The sequence below is a fragment of the Bombyx mori genome, chromosome 1 (assembly GCF_030269925.1).
Source record: "Bombyx mori chromosome 1, ASM3026992v2".
NCBI classification, from domain to species: domain Eukaryota; kingdom Metazoa; phylum Arthropoda; class Insecta; order Lepidoptera; family Bombycidae; genus Bombyx; species Bombyx mori.
In genome coordinates this window covers 20,313,683-20,331,996 of record NC_085107.1, presented here as the reverse complement: position 1 = coordinate 20,331,996, position 18,314 = coordinate 20,313,683, and the positions used below count along the sequence as shown (strand labels likewise).

Genomic DNA, 18,314 nt, shown 5'->3' with positions numbered 1-18,314 from the left:
CGTCGGCACAGGTCCGTACTTTTCACAAAATTTTTGAACCTGATTTTGCAACAAAGCTTCGCTTATCTCGTCAATGGAGTGCCGAATTTCATATTTCAGAGCGTCAGTTGTTTGTGGTTTGTTCACGTAAGCCCGCTCTTTTAAATGGCCCCAGAGAAAATAATCCAGCGGCGATAAATCACATGAACGAGGTGGCCAATTGACATCGCCAAATCGAGAAATTCCGCGACCGGGAAATTTCTCATGCAATAACTGAATTGTTTGGCCGGCTGTGTGGCTTGTGGCGCCGTCTTGTTGGAACCAAAGGTCACTGATGCCAACATTAGCCAATTGTGGCCACAAAAAATCGGTTATCATGGTTTGGTAGCGCAGAGAATTCACAGTGACGGCGTTTCTTTTTTTTTTTTTTTTTTTTTTCCTACCTATGCTGATAGCCTTGAGAGGCTATTTCAGCTTCACCCTAACGTTAGTAGGTGAGCTCGCGGGGCTCAACCGGAGAGTTGCTAACACTGACCCTAGCAAGAGCAGTGCTTCGCTGAATCTACCACCGGATCGGAAACGCGACCCACTGAGAAGATCCGGCGAGAAACTCAGTGGGCTGTGTCTATGGGTTAGTTCGCTCGTCGAGCCCTTCGTCGCAAGCGACGGGTTCGACGAGGACGGTGACCGGTGCTTGTGGTGCCTAAAAGCACCGTTAATGGATCAGGAGGATCCGTAATGACGTGCTTTGGGCGACGTCGACGGTTTACCATTCGGTCTACTGGGTCGGGTATGTAATTTCCAGCGGCTACGATGAGAGGGTTCTCGTGTCGTGCCGCCTTCTCAAAATGGCGCAGCGATGCCGACTGTAGATACTTACTAAAAGAGTCGAGCTCCAGGTCGTCGTGGAGATCCACATTCCTAAGGAACCAAGGCGCTCCGACGGCTATCCTGCAGAATCGTGATTGAATAACCTGAAGGGATTTCAAGTTGGTGCGGGCTGCGTGAGCGAACACTACGCTTGCATACGTCATGACGGGGCGTATACAAGTTTTGTAGAGAGTTACCTTATTACGGAGGGACAGTTTGCTTCGACTACAAAGCATTGGATAGAGTCGTCCTAGAATAAACGCGGCGCGGTCGCGTACCGTTTTTATATGGGGACGGAATGTCATCCCTCTGTCGAGGGTGACGCCTAGATATTTGACCTTCGAGACCCACGGAATGGGCTGGCCAAAGAGAGTGATGGGACTAACGGCGGAGGTGTTTGCGCGCCTACTACGGAGTGGGATGCTCGAAGTGATGTTCGGAGGGCGACCCCTTTTGAAGAGCACCGCTGCGCTTTTCGTGGGGTTGATGTCTATTCGCCACTTCCGGAACCACTGTCCCATGGTGGCTACTGCGATCTGGAGTCGCCGATGAAGCAGCGACATCTTCCTACACGAGTAGTAGATAGCCGTGTCATCGGCGAAGAGCGCTAGATGGGTCTCCGGAGACCGGGGTATATCATTGATATACAAACTAAATAATAACGGGGAGAGCGCGGAGCCTTGCGGGACTCCGGCGGTCAGTTGACGGGGACGAGAACGAGTTCCCTCTACTCGATATCGAAACGAGCGGTTCGACAAGAAGTCTCGTATGATGAGCACGAGTCTGTCTGGCACTCCCATGTTGTACAGTTTATAAATTAAACCGTTGTGCCAGACTTTGTCGAACGCCTTCGCGATGTCGAAGAAGAGGGCGCCGGTCGGGATTTGTTTACGCCTATTTAGTCCTATCAGAATGTGCTCCGTGAGGCGGTGCACTTGTTGTACGCACGAGTGTTTAGAGCGGAATCCGAATTGTTCGTCTATGAGAATTTTGTTCGCGGTAACAAAATCCCAGAGGCGTTTCCTAAGGAGCCGTTCGTAGATTTTTCCTATCGTCGAGAGGAGACTAATCGGACGGTAACTAGAAGTTTCGTTTGTCGGTTTGCCCGGCTTATGTATACCGATAACGTCCGCTTCTTTCCACACCGCGGGAAAGATGCAGTGCGTCATAGCGGCATTTAAAATTGTAGCCAACATTGCTATCAGTTGGACTGGCAAGAGTTTAAGCGCGCGGTTGTGGATGCCGTCGGAGCCGGGTGCCTTCCTAGGTTGTAGGTTGTGGATCGCGTCTCTAACTTCGTCGGTGGTAATGGGGGGTAACGCGTCCGAGGGCGGCAGGGAAGCTCTGCGCTCGACCTCCCTGTCGACTAACTCGGTGTGTTCGGGGTCCGCGTGTTGAGTGCTGGTGGTGCACTGCTCTTGCAGTGCATCGGCCAGCAGCTCAGCCTTGTCTTCGTCATCGAATGCCGGTGGTTGGCCTGAAGGGCGTACGAGGGGAGGCATAGTAGCGGTAGTTTCGGATTTGAGAGTCCTAGCTAGTCGCCAGTATGCTTGGTGGGAGGGCGCGAGTTGTTCTAAATAACTATGCCAATTATCGTTACGCGCGTCGCTTAAGCGGGAGTGGACTTCGCGTTGTAGACGACGCATCTGAATCCGGTTTGAATGCGTGGGAAGACGATCGTAGGCCCGGATTGCCGCGTTCCTAACTCTTAAGAGATTCCTAAGATCGGGAGACAGTCTGATGCGGTGGAAGCTGTCCTCCACATCGACTTCTTTAGAAGATCTAATGATCGCGGAAGAGATGTGATCGGTAATGATGTTTACGGATTCGACGGTGTCCTCGGGGGATAGATTCGAATCCGGGCCGTAAGGGAGGATTGGCGGAGCGGTGTCGGCTAGGCACGTGCCCAGCTTATTCCAATCCACCATGGTCCTCGTAACAGTGACTGGGTTGTGGGGGCGACCGAGCTGCATAACGACAGGTCGGTGGTCTGAGTCGAGCTCTGACATTGCTTCGATGGAACGCAAGCGCAGAGTTACGTTCCTAAGCAATGCCAGGTCTATAGTGCTCGGACGGAGCGCGATGTTATACGGATAACATGTTGGAGTTGGGGGACCGACTATTTCAAAGGTGAGGTCGTCTATAAACGCGTCGAGACGCCTACCGTTAACGTTAGTACGATGGCAGTTCCACCTAGTGTGGTGGCAATTTAAATCGCCTGCCAGGATGACGGAGTCTCCCATGCCGAACAGTGACTCGATGTCACTGCTCAGAAGGGGCTTGTCCGGGGGGAGATAAACGGATGCGATGACGATCGGCTGGTGTCCCGTCAGCGAGATACGGCACACTGACGCCTCGATATGTGAGAGCGAGGGAGTATCGAGAGGGACAACGTGCAGGGCCCGCCTATAGTAAATGGCAGTCCCGCCTTTGGAGGCGGTGAGTCTGTCATTCCTAACCATGACGTAGTTCGCGACTTTCGGGTCGCGACGCGAGGGCTTCAGACAGGTTTCCTGCACTAATAGAATATCTACAAGATTATCGCGGAGGAATTCAAAAATTTGATCGCGTTGCCGCGCGAGTCCGTTAGCATTATAGAATGCTAACGTAAGGGAATACGGTTTTTCTCTACCTTTTTGCGCCATTGATTACCGGTAAAGATTTTATAACGTACGCGACACGGACTCGTAAACGTCCATGTGATCGAACGCGGCCGCGAGCCGCTGTTCGGGGGTTGTCGACCTACGGATAGCGTCAGCGAACGATCGCAGACGGTCGAAGTTCACCGCGGTGACGAAGTCGCGCACGAGCGCGAAGTCGTTGGCGGCAGAGGGTTGCGGGGGACGGAACGCGGGCGCGGGGCGAGGTGCGAGCAAGGGCTGAGGCGCGGGGCGTGTCGCGAGCGGGGGCGGGGGTGCGGTTTCCGTTCCCGCCTTCGTATACGGCAGCGGCTTTTTCCACGCCGAGACCGTGGGAACTGCAGCCGGCACGAAGGCGGGTTTCGGCACTGAAGGTGCCGAAGTCTTTGGGCCGACGGTTCGCGGAGCTGGGTGGGTTGGACGTTTCCGCGGAGCCCTGGGACATCCACGGTAGTTCGCGGGGTGCCCTTGCTTAAGGCATAGGACACAGCTGGGAGGTTCGGTCGCGGTTTCCCTATCTCTAACGCAATCTAACGTAGCGTGATCGCCGAGGCATTTCACGCAGCGGGGGCGCGCGTGGCAATTGCGCGCTGAGTGGCCATAGAGTTGGCACCTGTAGCACTGCCCGGGAGTGCCACGCTTATGGGGGGCTTCGATCGAGATCCCGGATAGGCCGCAAATTGTCGTGAGACATGCGATCTTCTTTTTGGCCTCCGGGGTGGGTTCTAACGCCACGAGTATCATATTATAGGGCTGTTTGCCCCGCCCGCTGTGCATCCGGTGCACACTAACTATCGGGAGGGCCTGAGCGGTCAGATCCTCCTTAATGTAGTCTATTTCTAGCTCCTTAGGGACTCCGCGTATTACTACGCGGAGCTCGCGGTCCTCCTGAAGAGCATAGGTGTGGAAACCTATGTTCTCCTTTCGGAGGTATGCTGAGAGGGCCCTATGGTCGCCCGGCGTTGCGACCTTGATCTGAATCCCATGCGCGACGTTACGCGCATGGGTGTAGTTAATTTTATTTGCCTGAAGGGCCTGGGACACGCGATTCCACGCTGTCTTCTCTTGAAGTATCAGCGGGGGCGGGGCAGCTACTTTGGGAGCGGGCGCGGGCTTGGGACGCGGCGGTGGGGTTACGCGGCGCGCGGAGTCCGACTCCGGTGTAACTACTACTTTTGGTCGAGAGGCGGTCGCGGATTTAGTCTGTTTCGTCGTGGAGCTCCGGGACTCCACGGCGCGAGTACGCTTTTTGCCGCGCGTTACGGTTTGGAACCCATCCGAAGTTCCAGGCTGAGGGCTTGACGCGGATTCGAAATCCATCTCCGATTCGGTATCGGAGCCTGAACTCGAAACGATCGAGGTCGCGACGGACGAAGCGCGCGATGACGTAAACGACGCGGGCGCGGGGGTGGGGGTAGCGTTAGGCGCTATGTGAGCCGCATCGTGGGAACGTGCGCTCGAACTTGACGCGGCGGCGGGGGGCGCGCGGCGTGCCTCCGAGGCACGGTTGAGAAACGCGGCGACGGACGCGGGGGGGGAGGGATTGCCACGAGCGGCCCTATAGCTGAGATACTCGGCCCTAATTGACGGGTACCTATCCCGGAGGAACCCGACAATGTCCCTAGCACTTTCACTGTCACACACAAAATCTTCGCTCATCTTCGGTCTTCTTGCCCGGGGGGGGCGGCCCCGGGACTTTTGTTGAACTCGCCGAAAGGCGAGGCCCCGGATAGGATTTGTAACCCCCCTGTGCTGCAGGACAGCAAGGAGCAGGGGGGGGGAATGCCTATGCCGTGAAAACGGCAATCGGCGGGGAAAAGGAAAGGAACCCGCTCGGGCTGTATAGTGCTACAGCAGGCAGAATCGCGAGCGGGGGTCTAGTCTTGAAAAAGACTGTTGTTTTTGGGAAGGGTTAGGAAATCGCTAGCCTGTGAGTGCCACAGGAAGCTGAACGTAGCGATTGGTTTTGCCTTGAAAAAGGCAGTTGGTAAGGGTGGGTTCGCGGTTACAAAACTTTAGCGCACAAAAATGGACCTCGATACGCAGATCGCAAGCGACCAACGGATCGGCACGTCCGCACTACCGAATTGTACGCACGATGTATTCACGGTCACTACACTGTCGAGCACAACTGTGAGTTCAGAGACGCGGCTCGCAAGCGGGCCACGGATCGGAAAGCACGTCCGCGCACGACCGAGTCGTGAGCGAGAATGACGGCGTTTCGTTGATCATTTTCGAAAAAAATACGGGCCGATGATTCAGCCTGACCACAAACCGCACCATACGGTCACTTTCTTTTGATGTAATGGTTTTTGAGGAGTGTTTGTGGATTTTGTGAGCCTCATATGCGACAATTTTGTTTGTTTACATAACCGCCTAATTGAAAATGAGCATCATCACTAAATATGATTTTGTTAAAAAAAGCATTGTTTTCGTTCAGTTTTTCAAACAGCCAAGTCACGTTCGACGAACGTTCGACGCAAGCAATGGTCGGCCGGCTTTAATTCTTGAACGAGTTGAACTTTATAAGCGTGAAGATGAAGATCTTTATGCAAAATGTTGCACAAAGTGCCTCTTGTGACGGCTAATTGTTGCGAACGTCGACGCGTTGATGTTCCAGGCTCATTATCAACACTTTGCTGTACAGCGGCTATGTTTGCATCACTACGGCCACTACGAGCGTATTGTTTTGATCTATTGTCATCAACAGTACCGCGAACCTCGAATTTAGCAATTAAATTACGCTCAGCTATCTTAGAGGGAGCCTGATTACGAGGAAAAGCTGCTCGAATTTTACGAAGTGATAGAGTAAAATTTTCACCATTTTGATAGTAAATTTTCACAATTGAAATTTTTTCTTCAAGAGTGTAGCGTTCCATGGTTATAATTTCCCAACTTTTAATTAACAAATGTTAAAGAATGACAGCTCAATTTTTGAAATTTCATTGCTTAACAGCCAATTTACTTCCTAACCTCAAATTTGCCCACCCTTTATATTACTTTTAATGGAGGATTAAAAAAAAAGAAAAATATAATTTGAAATATATATTAATGGTAAAGATGTAGTTTCTCTTATACACAGCATTCCTTGTTACAAGAGAGATTTGATTTAAGGATGGAAAATGAAGAAACCACAATACTACAAACAGCAAAAAAAGTTTCACTTCATTCACGTGCACCAATTTGCATGCGCACCATTTTTTTACAATACGAATTTATTGAGCAGCCTGAATAGATGTTATGACAAGACGCGTCGAAAATTCGTCACAATGTGCATACGCCCTAACATAACTAAGCCCTAATAATTCGGTTCTGATAATTTATAATCATGATAAAGTCGGCGGGGAGGAGGGAGGGCGGCGCGGTGCGGGGCGGGGCGGGCACTGGGCGGTGACAGGAACACGCCCACTCCGTATTAACAAACCCGAAAAACCTAAGGTCCTTGTAGCTTCACTTTAACTTCATACATTGAATGTGTTGCTCTGTAGGTGATAGCGGAGGTCTCTTCCGCAAGTCCTACTAGGACACCTACGTCTGCCTCGCCACGATTGTAAATATCATGAAAGGTATTACAGCTAGTACAGTTCTAGTTTTCTTCGAATTAAAATTATTTTCAAGTAAGTATCTAGTACATTGTTTACATGAAAAATGTAGGGCAAGGTTTCTTACGGCTCTTCGATGATAAAACTACCAAGGACATTAAATTATTCAGTAATAAATGTAATGCTTCAGTCAATAACATTACAATCAACTACTATTCATAAAAATATTCATTGTGGTTACGAAATTTCACGCCAAACTTTGTTAAGTAATCTCGTAATATTAAAATAGAATGAGGCGGTAAAGAGAATCGAATTACAAAAAGTACACTAGCATTACAGAAAGTTTGTATAAATCCGAATGAAACACTTAAAACTAGGTATTAGTCGAATGTTTGTCGGATATTCTCGTCAAACTCGTCGATTCCGACGAGCGAACTAACCCATAGACATATCCCACTGAGTTTCTCGCCGGATCTTCTCAATGGGTCGCGATTTCGATACGGTGGTAGATTCTGCGAGTCACTACTCTAGCTAGGGCTAGTGTTAGCAAATTCTCTCAGCTTGAGCCCGTGAGTAAGGAGGGATAAAAAAAGCACCAAGCTATACTACTGTATATTTACTACTTTCCTATACGTCGCAATCAACACGTGATACGGGACGCAAGCGCCGTCTGTCGGCGTTCGATGGGGTCAACTATTCACCGGTCGAGCGGAGCACACCACTGTCCACTGACCCAGTGATGCCAACTTCGGGGTTTTCCCCCCAAATTTAGGGGGAAAAAATTTATACAGGGATTTTTTGGGGATATTTTTAGGGATAAAATTTTATTTGTATTTTTTAAAAAAATTCTACGTACATCAACAAAAATAAAAAAAAACAAATCGATTGATTGTTTCCAATTTTAATAGATGACACTGTATGCATTTTTTATTATACTCTTAACAGCTGACAGCTAAAAACAGTCAGTTATAATTGTTAGTTTTTGCATTGTGCACTATCTTTTTTTAAAAACAAATACCAAAAATAAAATATCAGGTTTAAAATGCCAAAAGGAGAAAAAGTTTCTGGCTATTCTCAAAAATATACCACTAATTTAGTGGTTTTTGAAATTGCTTTAGGGGGAAAGTTTTCAAACAGTTGGCGACACTGCACTGACCACCGACGACACTCATCGTGTGGTAGTCGGCTGGAGCAGTCGTTATTGAACCATCGCGTGTTCTTAAATACGTACCTACTACCTACCAAAAGTTGTGTCGCTGCTTATAGCATGTCTTGTTGATTTATTAGACATTATAATTTGACTGAGTGAACTACTTGTTTTCGTTTCTACGACATTACCCAACGACGCCCACTGTAAGAAGACTCTCAGCCTCCATATAAGCAGTATAGGAAACGATTTAGCCGTCCACGTAAAATATTCGTACTATTAGGCGATAAAGCAATCTAAAGAATCCGAAAAACCTGTCTGAATGCAAAAGATTTTATCTAGGGAGATGAATAGCGCTCAGCAACATATCGCGTATTTTAAAAGGTGATTTAGAAGTTAAAGATTAAGACTTAGAATAGTTATTATTTGACCGATTATTTGAAAATACGGCGGCAATATCAAACTTCATATGAGGTGCGCAATGGGGGGAGTCACACAAACAAAACTGCAGACTTTTTAAACAATCTTCTTTTTTTAATTGCTATTAACTATTATACTGCTAAGTAGTAATTCCTTGATGTGGCTACTGATAAACACTTAACATCAGGTAGGTCATTATTCGCGTGTCCAGCCCAAAGCTAAAGAGCAATAAAATATTTTTTGTTCCAACAAATTTGCAAAATTATACAAATTAGTATTCGATAACACATACTTAAAAATGTTATTTTAATGAATATCGAAGGCCATACAAGGTGGCATACAATTTGTGTCCATAACGACGTGATTTTATATCGAAAACATGATGATATAATATTAATTCAACACACGCATCATTCGTACGTGGCACTGAAACATTTTACTTCTAAAATAACATCAAGTCAAGGAATTAAAAAAAACAGATTATTTAAAAAGTTACACGTGACAAGTTATTAAAGCCGTTTTCATCGGATCTATTATTATTATATTTTTATTGTGGGTAGTCAGGTGAATGTTTTTAACTTTCTTATTATTTTGTTATAAATTAGCCTCGATATTAAAAGCCAATGCGACGGAATGATCTTTGAAGACTGTTAAAAAGTGTAGCTAGTAGCACAGCAGGTTTCCAATCCGTCATAGAAATCGATCTGGGTATAGAGTATAGACGGTTAACACAATAAACACTAATTAATTTAACAAAACAATCGCTCTGGCCCGACGGTCGCCTGCTTGGCTCGGAACACACAGCATGAAGCTGTACAAGGTAACCGAACGGTATAGAATGGCTCACTACATTACCCTCGATCACGGGCTGATTGAAGTTAAGGGGGTGCTCGCCACGGTAATCCTTCTAGAATCTTGTGACGACATAACCTTGTCGAAATACTGCGACATACGTCACGATCCCCAAACTTAATTTACATTTGAACTTTGCTCTATTTGTGGCCCGCGTTTGTTGGCCCCGAAATATTATGTATGTATGTGCGTAAATTACTATGTTTATGTCGCGATATGTTACGCAACAGTTTATACGTGACATATTGTAATATCGAAGTCTCTCTCTTTAGTCCCTCGCCTTAACACCGTAGAGTACTGAGCAATATTTATAAAATTCCACTTTTTTATCGCGTACAGAGGAGCAGACGAACGCTGACACAGTTCACGGATTGCCCTGTCAAATATAGACTTAACGCACGGCCTGCTTGTATTCCAATTGTAAACGCTTCCAATTCGATACGATTCCGTATATAAAGTCAAAACATAGCACCAATATACTTAACACCGAGTGAACGGCGAGCTCGACCAAACGACAGTAATTAAAATATGTTTTTATAAACCGTTCAACTAATAGAAATAGAATTATAATGATCGAAGCAAAACGTTTGTTTATATCTACATATACCTACGGCTACGCATGTACTAAAATCAGTGGATATTTATTATTTAGAAACGTGCTTTAACTAATTTTTCAACTACTATTACATACACATATTACAAGTACAAGTACATTTGTAATAAAGCAAACACAAATTGAAAACAAAATAATAACATCAACTTCTTTTTTTTATCACCCGTGTTTACGTCGCCAACTGTTATGTAATTTAACGCATTTCAATTAGGTACTATGTTAGCTTTAGACAAATTTTAATAATATAATTATAATTATAATAATAGTCTATTTACATATAATATATATACAGGTATGATCGTATCACAGAAGTGCTGGCAGAAGTACATTATGATGAAGAGAAGTTGAGAACGGTATTTATTCGAACCTGTAAGGTTTGCACGACATTACAGTTTCCAAGTAGCAAATGCACCGATGTGTACGGCTTCTGTTTGTTCCACAGAATTTCCATCGCGAGGTCGAATACAGTTGAAGTGTTATTGACGAACGTAATGAAGGCTTATAATCACATCGCAATATCACACCCAACTTTCCCAAAGATTGCACGAACTAGTTCGTTTATAATAGTTTGATTGAGCGTGTAAGGATTCTTATTATCCTTACGATCCTGTTTGAGGGTCACCGACAAGAGTTACGTTACTCATTCTGATAATTTATTAATAATTATTAGGTAATTAGTTTGATTGCATTAATAAACTCAATAGCAGAAGATTTAAGAGTTGTGCAAGTAGTTGCTTTTAAAATTGTGTGCTCGCGACGCGATAATGTCAATTAGATTTGAAATTAATTCAGATTTGATCAGAAAATAAATAAAAAGATGAATAACGTTCTACTCGTAGTCAACTGTAGCGATAGCATGTCGAGCTGACGCGACGCCGCGACGGTGGCCGACGCGACGCCGGGACGGTGGCCGACGCGACGCCGGGACGGTGGCCGACGCGGCGACGTGGCGGTAACGTCGACACCCAAAACAATAAGTCGGAACCCTCTTAAAATTAAACAATGAAGCGAAAAAAAGGTGGACCAGTACACAATTATATAAAGTTATAATTGGCGTTTTTAATTGAGGTCTTTCGCGATTTTTTCCCCTTATTTCGATCCACGGGGCTGGTTTTAATTTTCACGTGCTTCGGTGTGGCGCTCGGTGACCTGTTGCTCGCCGGAATACGAATCAAATGTAGTAGATGCGTGCATCTCGGTTTCCTTCTTTCCTTAATCCTGTTCAGTCCTATTTAAATGAAATAAATATCTTCCTTATAAAATAAAGTGTACGGCCGGTTGAAAAAACTGAATAGGCTAAAGGAATAAGGAAAAAAAGACATATTTCTCAAATCTAAAAAAAAACTGGTCCGTAAGACAACCGGGATGTCAAAATTATGTAGTTCGTATAGTTTTAAAAATACAAAATGGCTACACAGAATCTGCGTCAATTGAAATTAGAAAAGCGACAAAATTGGCTGACTACAACAAAGGGATAACTAATCACTACGGTTCGTTCCCTTGTGTTAATCCGCTTAGATGCTTATTTGTCATTTTATAATGATAATAATAGATAATATGTAATTCATTACAGATATTTCCACACACGGTAGTCTGGATGCATGAATTTTACGCAAGAATATAATATCTATACTAATATTATAAAGAGGAAAGATTTGTTTGTTTCGAATAGGCTCCGAAACTACTGGACCGATTTGAAAAATTATTTTTCCATTAGAAGCCGACATTGTCCCTGATGAACATAGGCTACTTTTTAAAAAAAAAATTTTTTTTTTTTTTTTGGTTTCATGTGTGTGTTTTTTAATGTTTCCGAAGCGAAGCGAGGGCGGGTCGCTAGTACAGTTATATTTAGGCCAGTGAGGTGTTTTAACACCAAAGTGAGTCTCAAGTTCGAGGGTGAAATACTTTTTTTAGTAATATTCATAACGAGTATGTAGTATAATACTCGGCAAACTTCTTGAGCATTAGTTGACGTAGTGGGGGTAAGTTCGCGCATCGTACAATTACGTACAAAAATGTTATTAAGTTATTAAAAACAACATAATATGTATTTATTTATATATTTATTAGTACATGAACAAAAAATACAGGTTAATAATTGTAGTAATTTAATCTAGGGGTAAAATAGATATTCCTTCCATTAGGTCAAAACTAGAGCTGGTGCCAGGTCTTGGATCAGCTGAAGCTGAGCTGGTATTTGTAATTGTTTTTTCGCTATCATAATCATGACCATCATCATCATCACTACTTTCTTCATCCGTGTCGCAATCATCGTCAGCAAAAATTACAAACTCATCCGTGACTAAATCTACCACATGATCACTTTTTACATACTCCGCCTCAATCTCTTTTATCTTTTGACATAATCTACCCCATTCCGGAGCACCCATCGCCGCGACCTTTTCCTTCACTAGCTCTATTACTTTGCCAGTGCTCCAGTTGACATTTTTGCTACTGACATACCCTTTAATAGCTGCCCAAGCCATTTCAATTGGGTTGAGGTCTGGATGGTATGGAGGTAAGCGAAGCAATGAATGGTTGTGGTTTGATAAAATTTTATCAATGCTGTATGTTTTGTGTTGTTCCCTATGTGCTTTAATCAAGCTAAAAAGCTGGGGTTTCAACATGTTTTCATCGTATGGAATTTCTTTTTCTTGTAACCATTTCTTCATATAGACTTTTTTGGCATTGGCAGTTGGGGCGGGGTCAGACTGTTTATTGTGACATGACGCATTGTCGGCTACTACAACGGAATTTGGTGGCAGATTTGGTAGCAATTGACAACGCAGCCATTTTTCGTAGTTCAAATAGTTCATGTTATCGTGGTAGTCACCAGATTTTGTGCCAGCTTTAAACAAAAGAAGGGCATTGGGAACAAATCCATCTTCGGAGCCAGCATGCACTATTACTACACGCTGTCCTTTCGAAATTGGGTTTAAACCCCCAGTTGATCCATCTGACCACTACATACCACTTGCATGTGATGAGTCGACATAGGACTCATCGGTGTACACTATCGGTCTTCCTTCTTGCCTATATTTAATTATTTTTTGGAGATATTCGATCCTTAGTAGTCGAATATTACTTTTTTCAATTAATAGCTTCCGATTATTTTCTGTTCTTTTCCATCTGAAGCCTAGCTCTTTCATAATTCGTCGTAAACTTCGTTCCGAGCCATTAAAATTTATATCTTCTTTCAATTTTTTACGAAATCTTTCGACGGTAGGAAGTTCGCTGTTTGTTATGTGATAATTATGAATACATCTTTTTATTGCAGATTGGTCGAAACTATCAATTCCGGTAACTTTCTTCTTCCCTGATCTTTTTTTACCTGGAGTACGAAACACGGCGAGCAAGTTAGAGCCCTTCGCTTCATTAATAATACGCCTAACAGTACTGACTGATGTTTTTGTTGCCTCTGAAGTCTCTTTTACCGTTTCCATATCATTATTTCCCTGCTTTTTAAGAAAGCAATATACGTCGTACACCATTTTTCTAGCTTGTCTTTTTAATACTACACCAGTTTGACGTGGCATAGTATATTTTTTATAAAAAATCAAGAAACACTCAACAAATAGCAATAACAACAAAATCAACAAACAATAATAATTATAACAAATAACTTCAACGATTAATATTAATAGACTTTTCACTGTACGCAAGCGTACTTTTGGGAGCAAGCGGAACGAGGGCGCGGTGCGGGACGCAAGGTTCGACTGATCTACCAATAAAGCGCTCGATACGATTTCCCCTGCCGTCGCGCCTCACCCTCACCACCAAAGTGATCTAAAATTCGGTTCTGCGCAGTCAAGGTCATTTGCTCACGAAGTTTGCCGGTTACTATAATATTTCCAATTTTCATATTTTTTGGACAAAGATATTTATAACTTAACATTGTGGATTTTTTAATATTCTGACAACATACTCAGACTACAGAAAGTGGTCGATAATATACATATATAAGCTAAAACAAAAGCGTTTATTTCAAAATCACAGACGGACTTCAAATTGATCGCGACAATTCAAATAGTTACTTATGTGCGGGGTACTTCACATATATCGCATGGTGTCGAGTAAAAAAACTTCCGAGACATTAAATGAATTAAATAATGACATGAACCAACAATTTAGTTCGTTTTATTCACTGAAGTAGGAAACCTATGGAAATGAAACGTCAACAAAAAATTCGTGCCACTGTGACGTCATCTGGCCACAAAACATGGCGGTTTTAGTGCTGCCCAGAAGATTTTAATGTTAGTAGGTTTTATCGATAAACGTTCTTGGCTCATTTTATTTTAAATATTGTTGAGTGAATGTATTTGTAGAATTTATACTTTAATAGGAAGTAAGTATATTGTTATGCGCAAAGATGATGTGATTTAGATATTATGTGAAATCTAAGACGAGTTCGTGCTTCAAATTTGCCAAGTAAACGATATGACGATTTTTAAAATTTGCTACACTGATTTTATAAAGTTGTCGTTTGCCGCAAAACATAAAGATATGGCGTAGTACAGTGCCATCTGCCCATTTCTAGCATGCTGAATGTTATCGTATTTTGAGTACGTGTTTTTCTTAGACTATTACAATCTATTTTAATTGTTTTGCTGACTCTAAAGTCCGTAACACACTACCGCAGCGCACCTCAAGGAAGGTGCACCGCACTACCGCACCGCACGCAAATTTTAAACTTATCAAGGGACCGCCTGATAAAAAAAAACACCTACAGAACATTTATTCGCTAATGAAATTACAAACGTCATTCCTTGTGACTTCCTCTCTAAAATCACTTAATTAATAAATATTTAACGAATTTACAATAGTGTTTTACTCACTGCGGAATAAAACTATTTTATTTAAATAGTTCCGAAGAGATTTTGTCGGTAGCCTTTTTCCCGAAATATCTAAACAGAATGTCTAAATATGTTTTGATGACATATTTTAAAGAGGTATTTATGATTAGTGTCATGATGAATAGATTCCGACCGAAAAATGGTGTCCGATATTTCGGATACAAATATATTAAGTGTATAATCTATCTTTTGGATGAGGGCTCCATAATGAATTTAAATATATATAGATAATAGTTTTGGGGCATCGACTTTCTTGAGATCCTATAAAACATGTTTTAATTATTATTTTTGTATGTTTTAAGCATGATAAAATCAGAAATTTTATATAAGCAATCATATTAAATCGATATCAAAGTCAATAAATAATGTACAACCCAAAACAGACGGCCGAACTGACGTGACAATGACATTTGGCGCGCTAAGCATGGCGGATTTTCGGCCTCATTAGACGGAGACGGAGACATTTACGTATATTCATATTTCATTTTATGTACGCACTGAAATACTGTTATATTGTTTTCCTGCGAGTTAAAGTGCTGAGTAAGAACGAGATAGATATATGTTTATGTGTGTGCCTTCAAAATGGGTGATATTTATATAAGCAATTGTACGTATAGAACAATATGTCGTGTCCCTACTATATAGGTCTATGGTTTTATTAACTTTTTTTTAAATGTCTATAATTTTTGATCTACCGTCTTCTTTCTTATTCGACATACCTAATGATATATTTGTAGATTAGTCGCGCGTCGTTATCAAAAGATTCATTAATTTACAGTTTCCTCGTTTAATTTAAGCACACTGAAGGTATCTCATAAGGTTTTACTTTAAAATAAAGAAATAGAAAGTGAAATCATGAGAATGTTGTTAACTATAATAAATGATTGCGTTTTCACTGGTTACAACCTTCCTCGGTCTTTCACTCCTTCGTGTCAACACACCGCGCTTTGGGGACTCTTATATTTGAATATAACCTTCTCATCATAAGAGCGCATTGAAATAAACTCTAAGATGTATTGTTCATAAACACATTCCAATAAAAAAGTCGAAAGTTCTTATTTGTAATGTGTATTAACCGCCATGGTTTAGCACAGTAGGTACGTGACATATGTAGTTGCAACAGTAAAAATGTACCAAATCGCGATATGTTTTTAATGTTAAGTCGTTGAAAAAACGTACAGGTAATAACATGTTAAATAAAATTAGGTGTAGATAGATCGCAAGACTTGCTTTCGACGACGAACATAAGTCTATGTAGAAGTAAAAATAAATTGACATAAATTTTACGGGTCCTTGATAATCATGGGTTATGGCCTAACTAATGGGTCAAATCTGACTGTACGCATTCTATCGCGACGACGCTCAAAAAAAGAAAATGTTTTAATTTCTACATCTTGACACCTAACTGTGATTAAAATTACCAATCAACCCAATTTCGTGGAAATAGTTTCATAGATTAAATTTTCAAGAAAATATTATTTACTTAGTATTAAATAAATAAATATAAATATTTTACTAACAATCACGCCACGTTAACTGGTCCCGTGATAAGTTCGTAAAGAACTTGTGTTACAGGTACCAGATATCGGAAATAAATGTAAGATTTTTATTATACACATATATATATTTAATATACATCCATAATCTTGGAAAAGACATTTATATTTATCATACAAATATCTTCCCTTGGCGGGATTCGAACCCGGGACCCCCTAGTGTAGTGACCATGTCACTTACCACTACACCAGACGGACGTTCTCGAAGCATTAAAGTAATTTGTTGATTCATTACGAAAATCCGCATTGATGAAGTTGCAATATTTATTTGGAAAACCCCTGTGTTAAAGTTCCAAGGTTATATGGTACAAGAACTGGATTGAGGTGACCGGAAGATTAAACCGCTTCAAGTTGAAGGGAAATGATCTTTAAAAAAAAATTTACACCAAAACACCATTTAAATTCGTATTATTTTCTTATCAGTAAGTACGTTGCGCCTAACTATACTCTATTGTATAACCTTTAGATTTCATATCCCAAGGAGTGCGGCACAGTCTGTCACTCTGGACTTTGATAGCGGCTTAACATCAGATGGAACATATCGACGTCACCAATACAATATAGATTCAAACTAAGACTGCGTATACTCATATATGAATTGCGTAATAAAGTTACTGAGTTATCGGATTACGTCCCAGTATTATTCATGGTCAATGTTAGATTAACGCCGTTATGTCATTGCAATCTAAACGGTTATATGGGTATATGTATTGAATTATTAATTTTTGTGATTTTATATGCATCCAGCACGTGTTCGACCTAGTGAAAGTAATACGTTGCAACGTCGAATCGTGCCACTGTGATAATAATAATATGGTTGAGTCAATTCCTAGGGCGAGTTCCGAGTAGGTTTTTAATTATCACGTATCATTTTCAAGGCGTGAGTATGGGTCTTTTAGAGAATAGTCCGCTACAATACCTATATCGATAACTCAAATCAGAAAATGAAAAATTCGAAAAACAAAAAAACAATTTTTTTTTTTTCATTAATTGAAACTATATAGAATAAAAACATTGAATTCTAGAGAATATACTGATTGATCTGGTCCGAAAGATATTGTCAAACAACAGAACATTAATAATGGTTTCGTATAAAGTGTAAACCAGTGCATTTAAGGCTCAAATTAAAACTTACATAACCAATCTAATTATTTTATGTGACATCCCCTTATGAGTCTTAATTTTATTTGGGAACCAGAAATAATAATGTTTTTTCCACCATAGCAATGGTGAATTGCATTTAATTACCACATATGACGTTGCTGGACTATGGACGATCGTGCAATTATCAATCGATGTGTACAGCTTAGTAACCGCGTATGGATCGAGCACGACAAATTCTTACAAGCTTTCCTTGCTGCCAGGCGTCCTTACTTTGTACCACCAGCTTAGATAGGTAAAAAAGGATAAATTGTAATTATATTTATGTAAAAACCTCATGCTGTTAATTTTCTATTGACAATAGTGTTATTTCATTTTTGATTTGGTCGAACAGTCAATATTACTCAGAAGAACGACCAATCGTTGACAGAAGAAATCCTTCCTTATTTATTACCATCCTTAATAAACTCTTTTAACTAGTGCCGCTTTCATTTATTCTAATGATAAAAAATCGTTTACTTCGCGCACCGGCTTCAATATATATCTAAGCTACGGGATTTACCAAATAAAAGAAACACTTTTCAGGGCCTCATTAGTAAAAGTGATATAACTTAGTGGCATAAGTAGGGACACGGAGTACTGGCAAATAATATTTATAGATAATTTACTTTATCTTACATGCAAATTCCAACTCTATTGCTATATGTATAATAACAATATGAAAAATACGATAGCTAGTGTC

General features: G+C 41.8%; 1 protein-coding gene across 3 annotated transcripts in view; it reads right to left on the bottom strand.

Annotated features, from left to right (window-relative positions):
- Nucleotides 1-18,314, bottom strand: part of Cycb (Cycle like factor b) — a 96,168-nt gene that overhangs the window by 46,325 nt on the left and 31,529 nt on the right.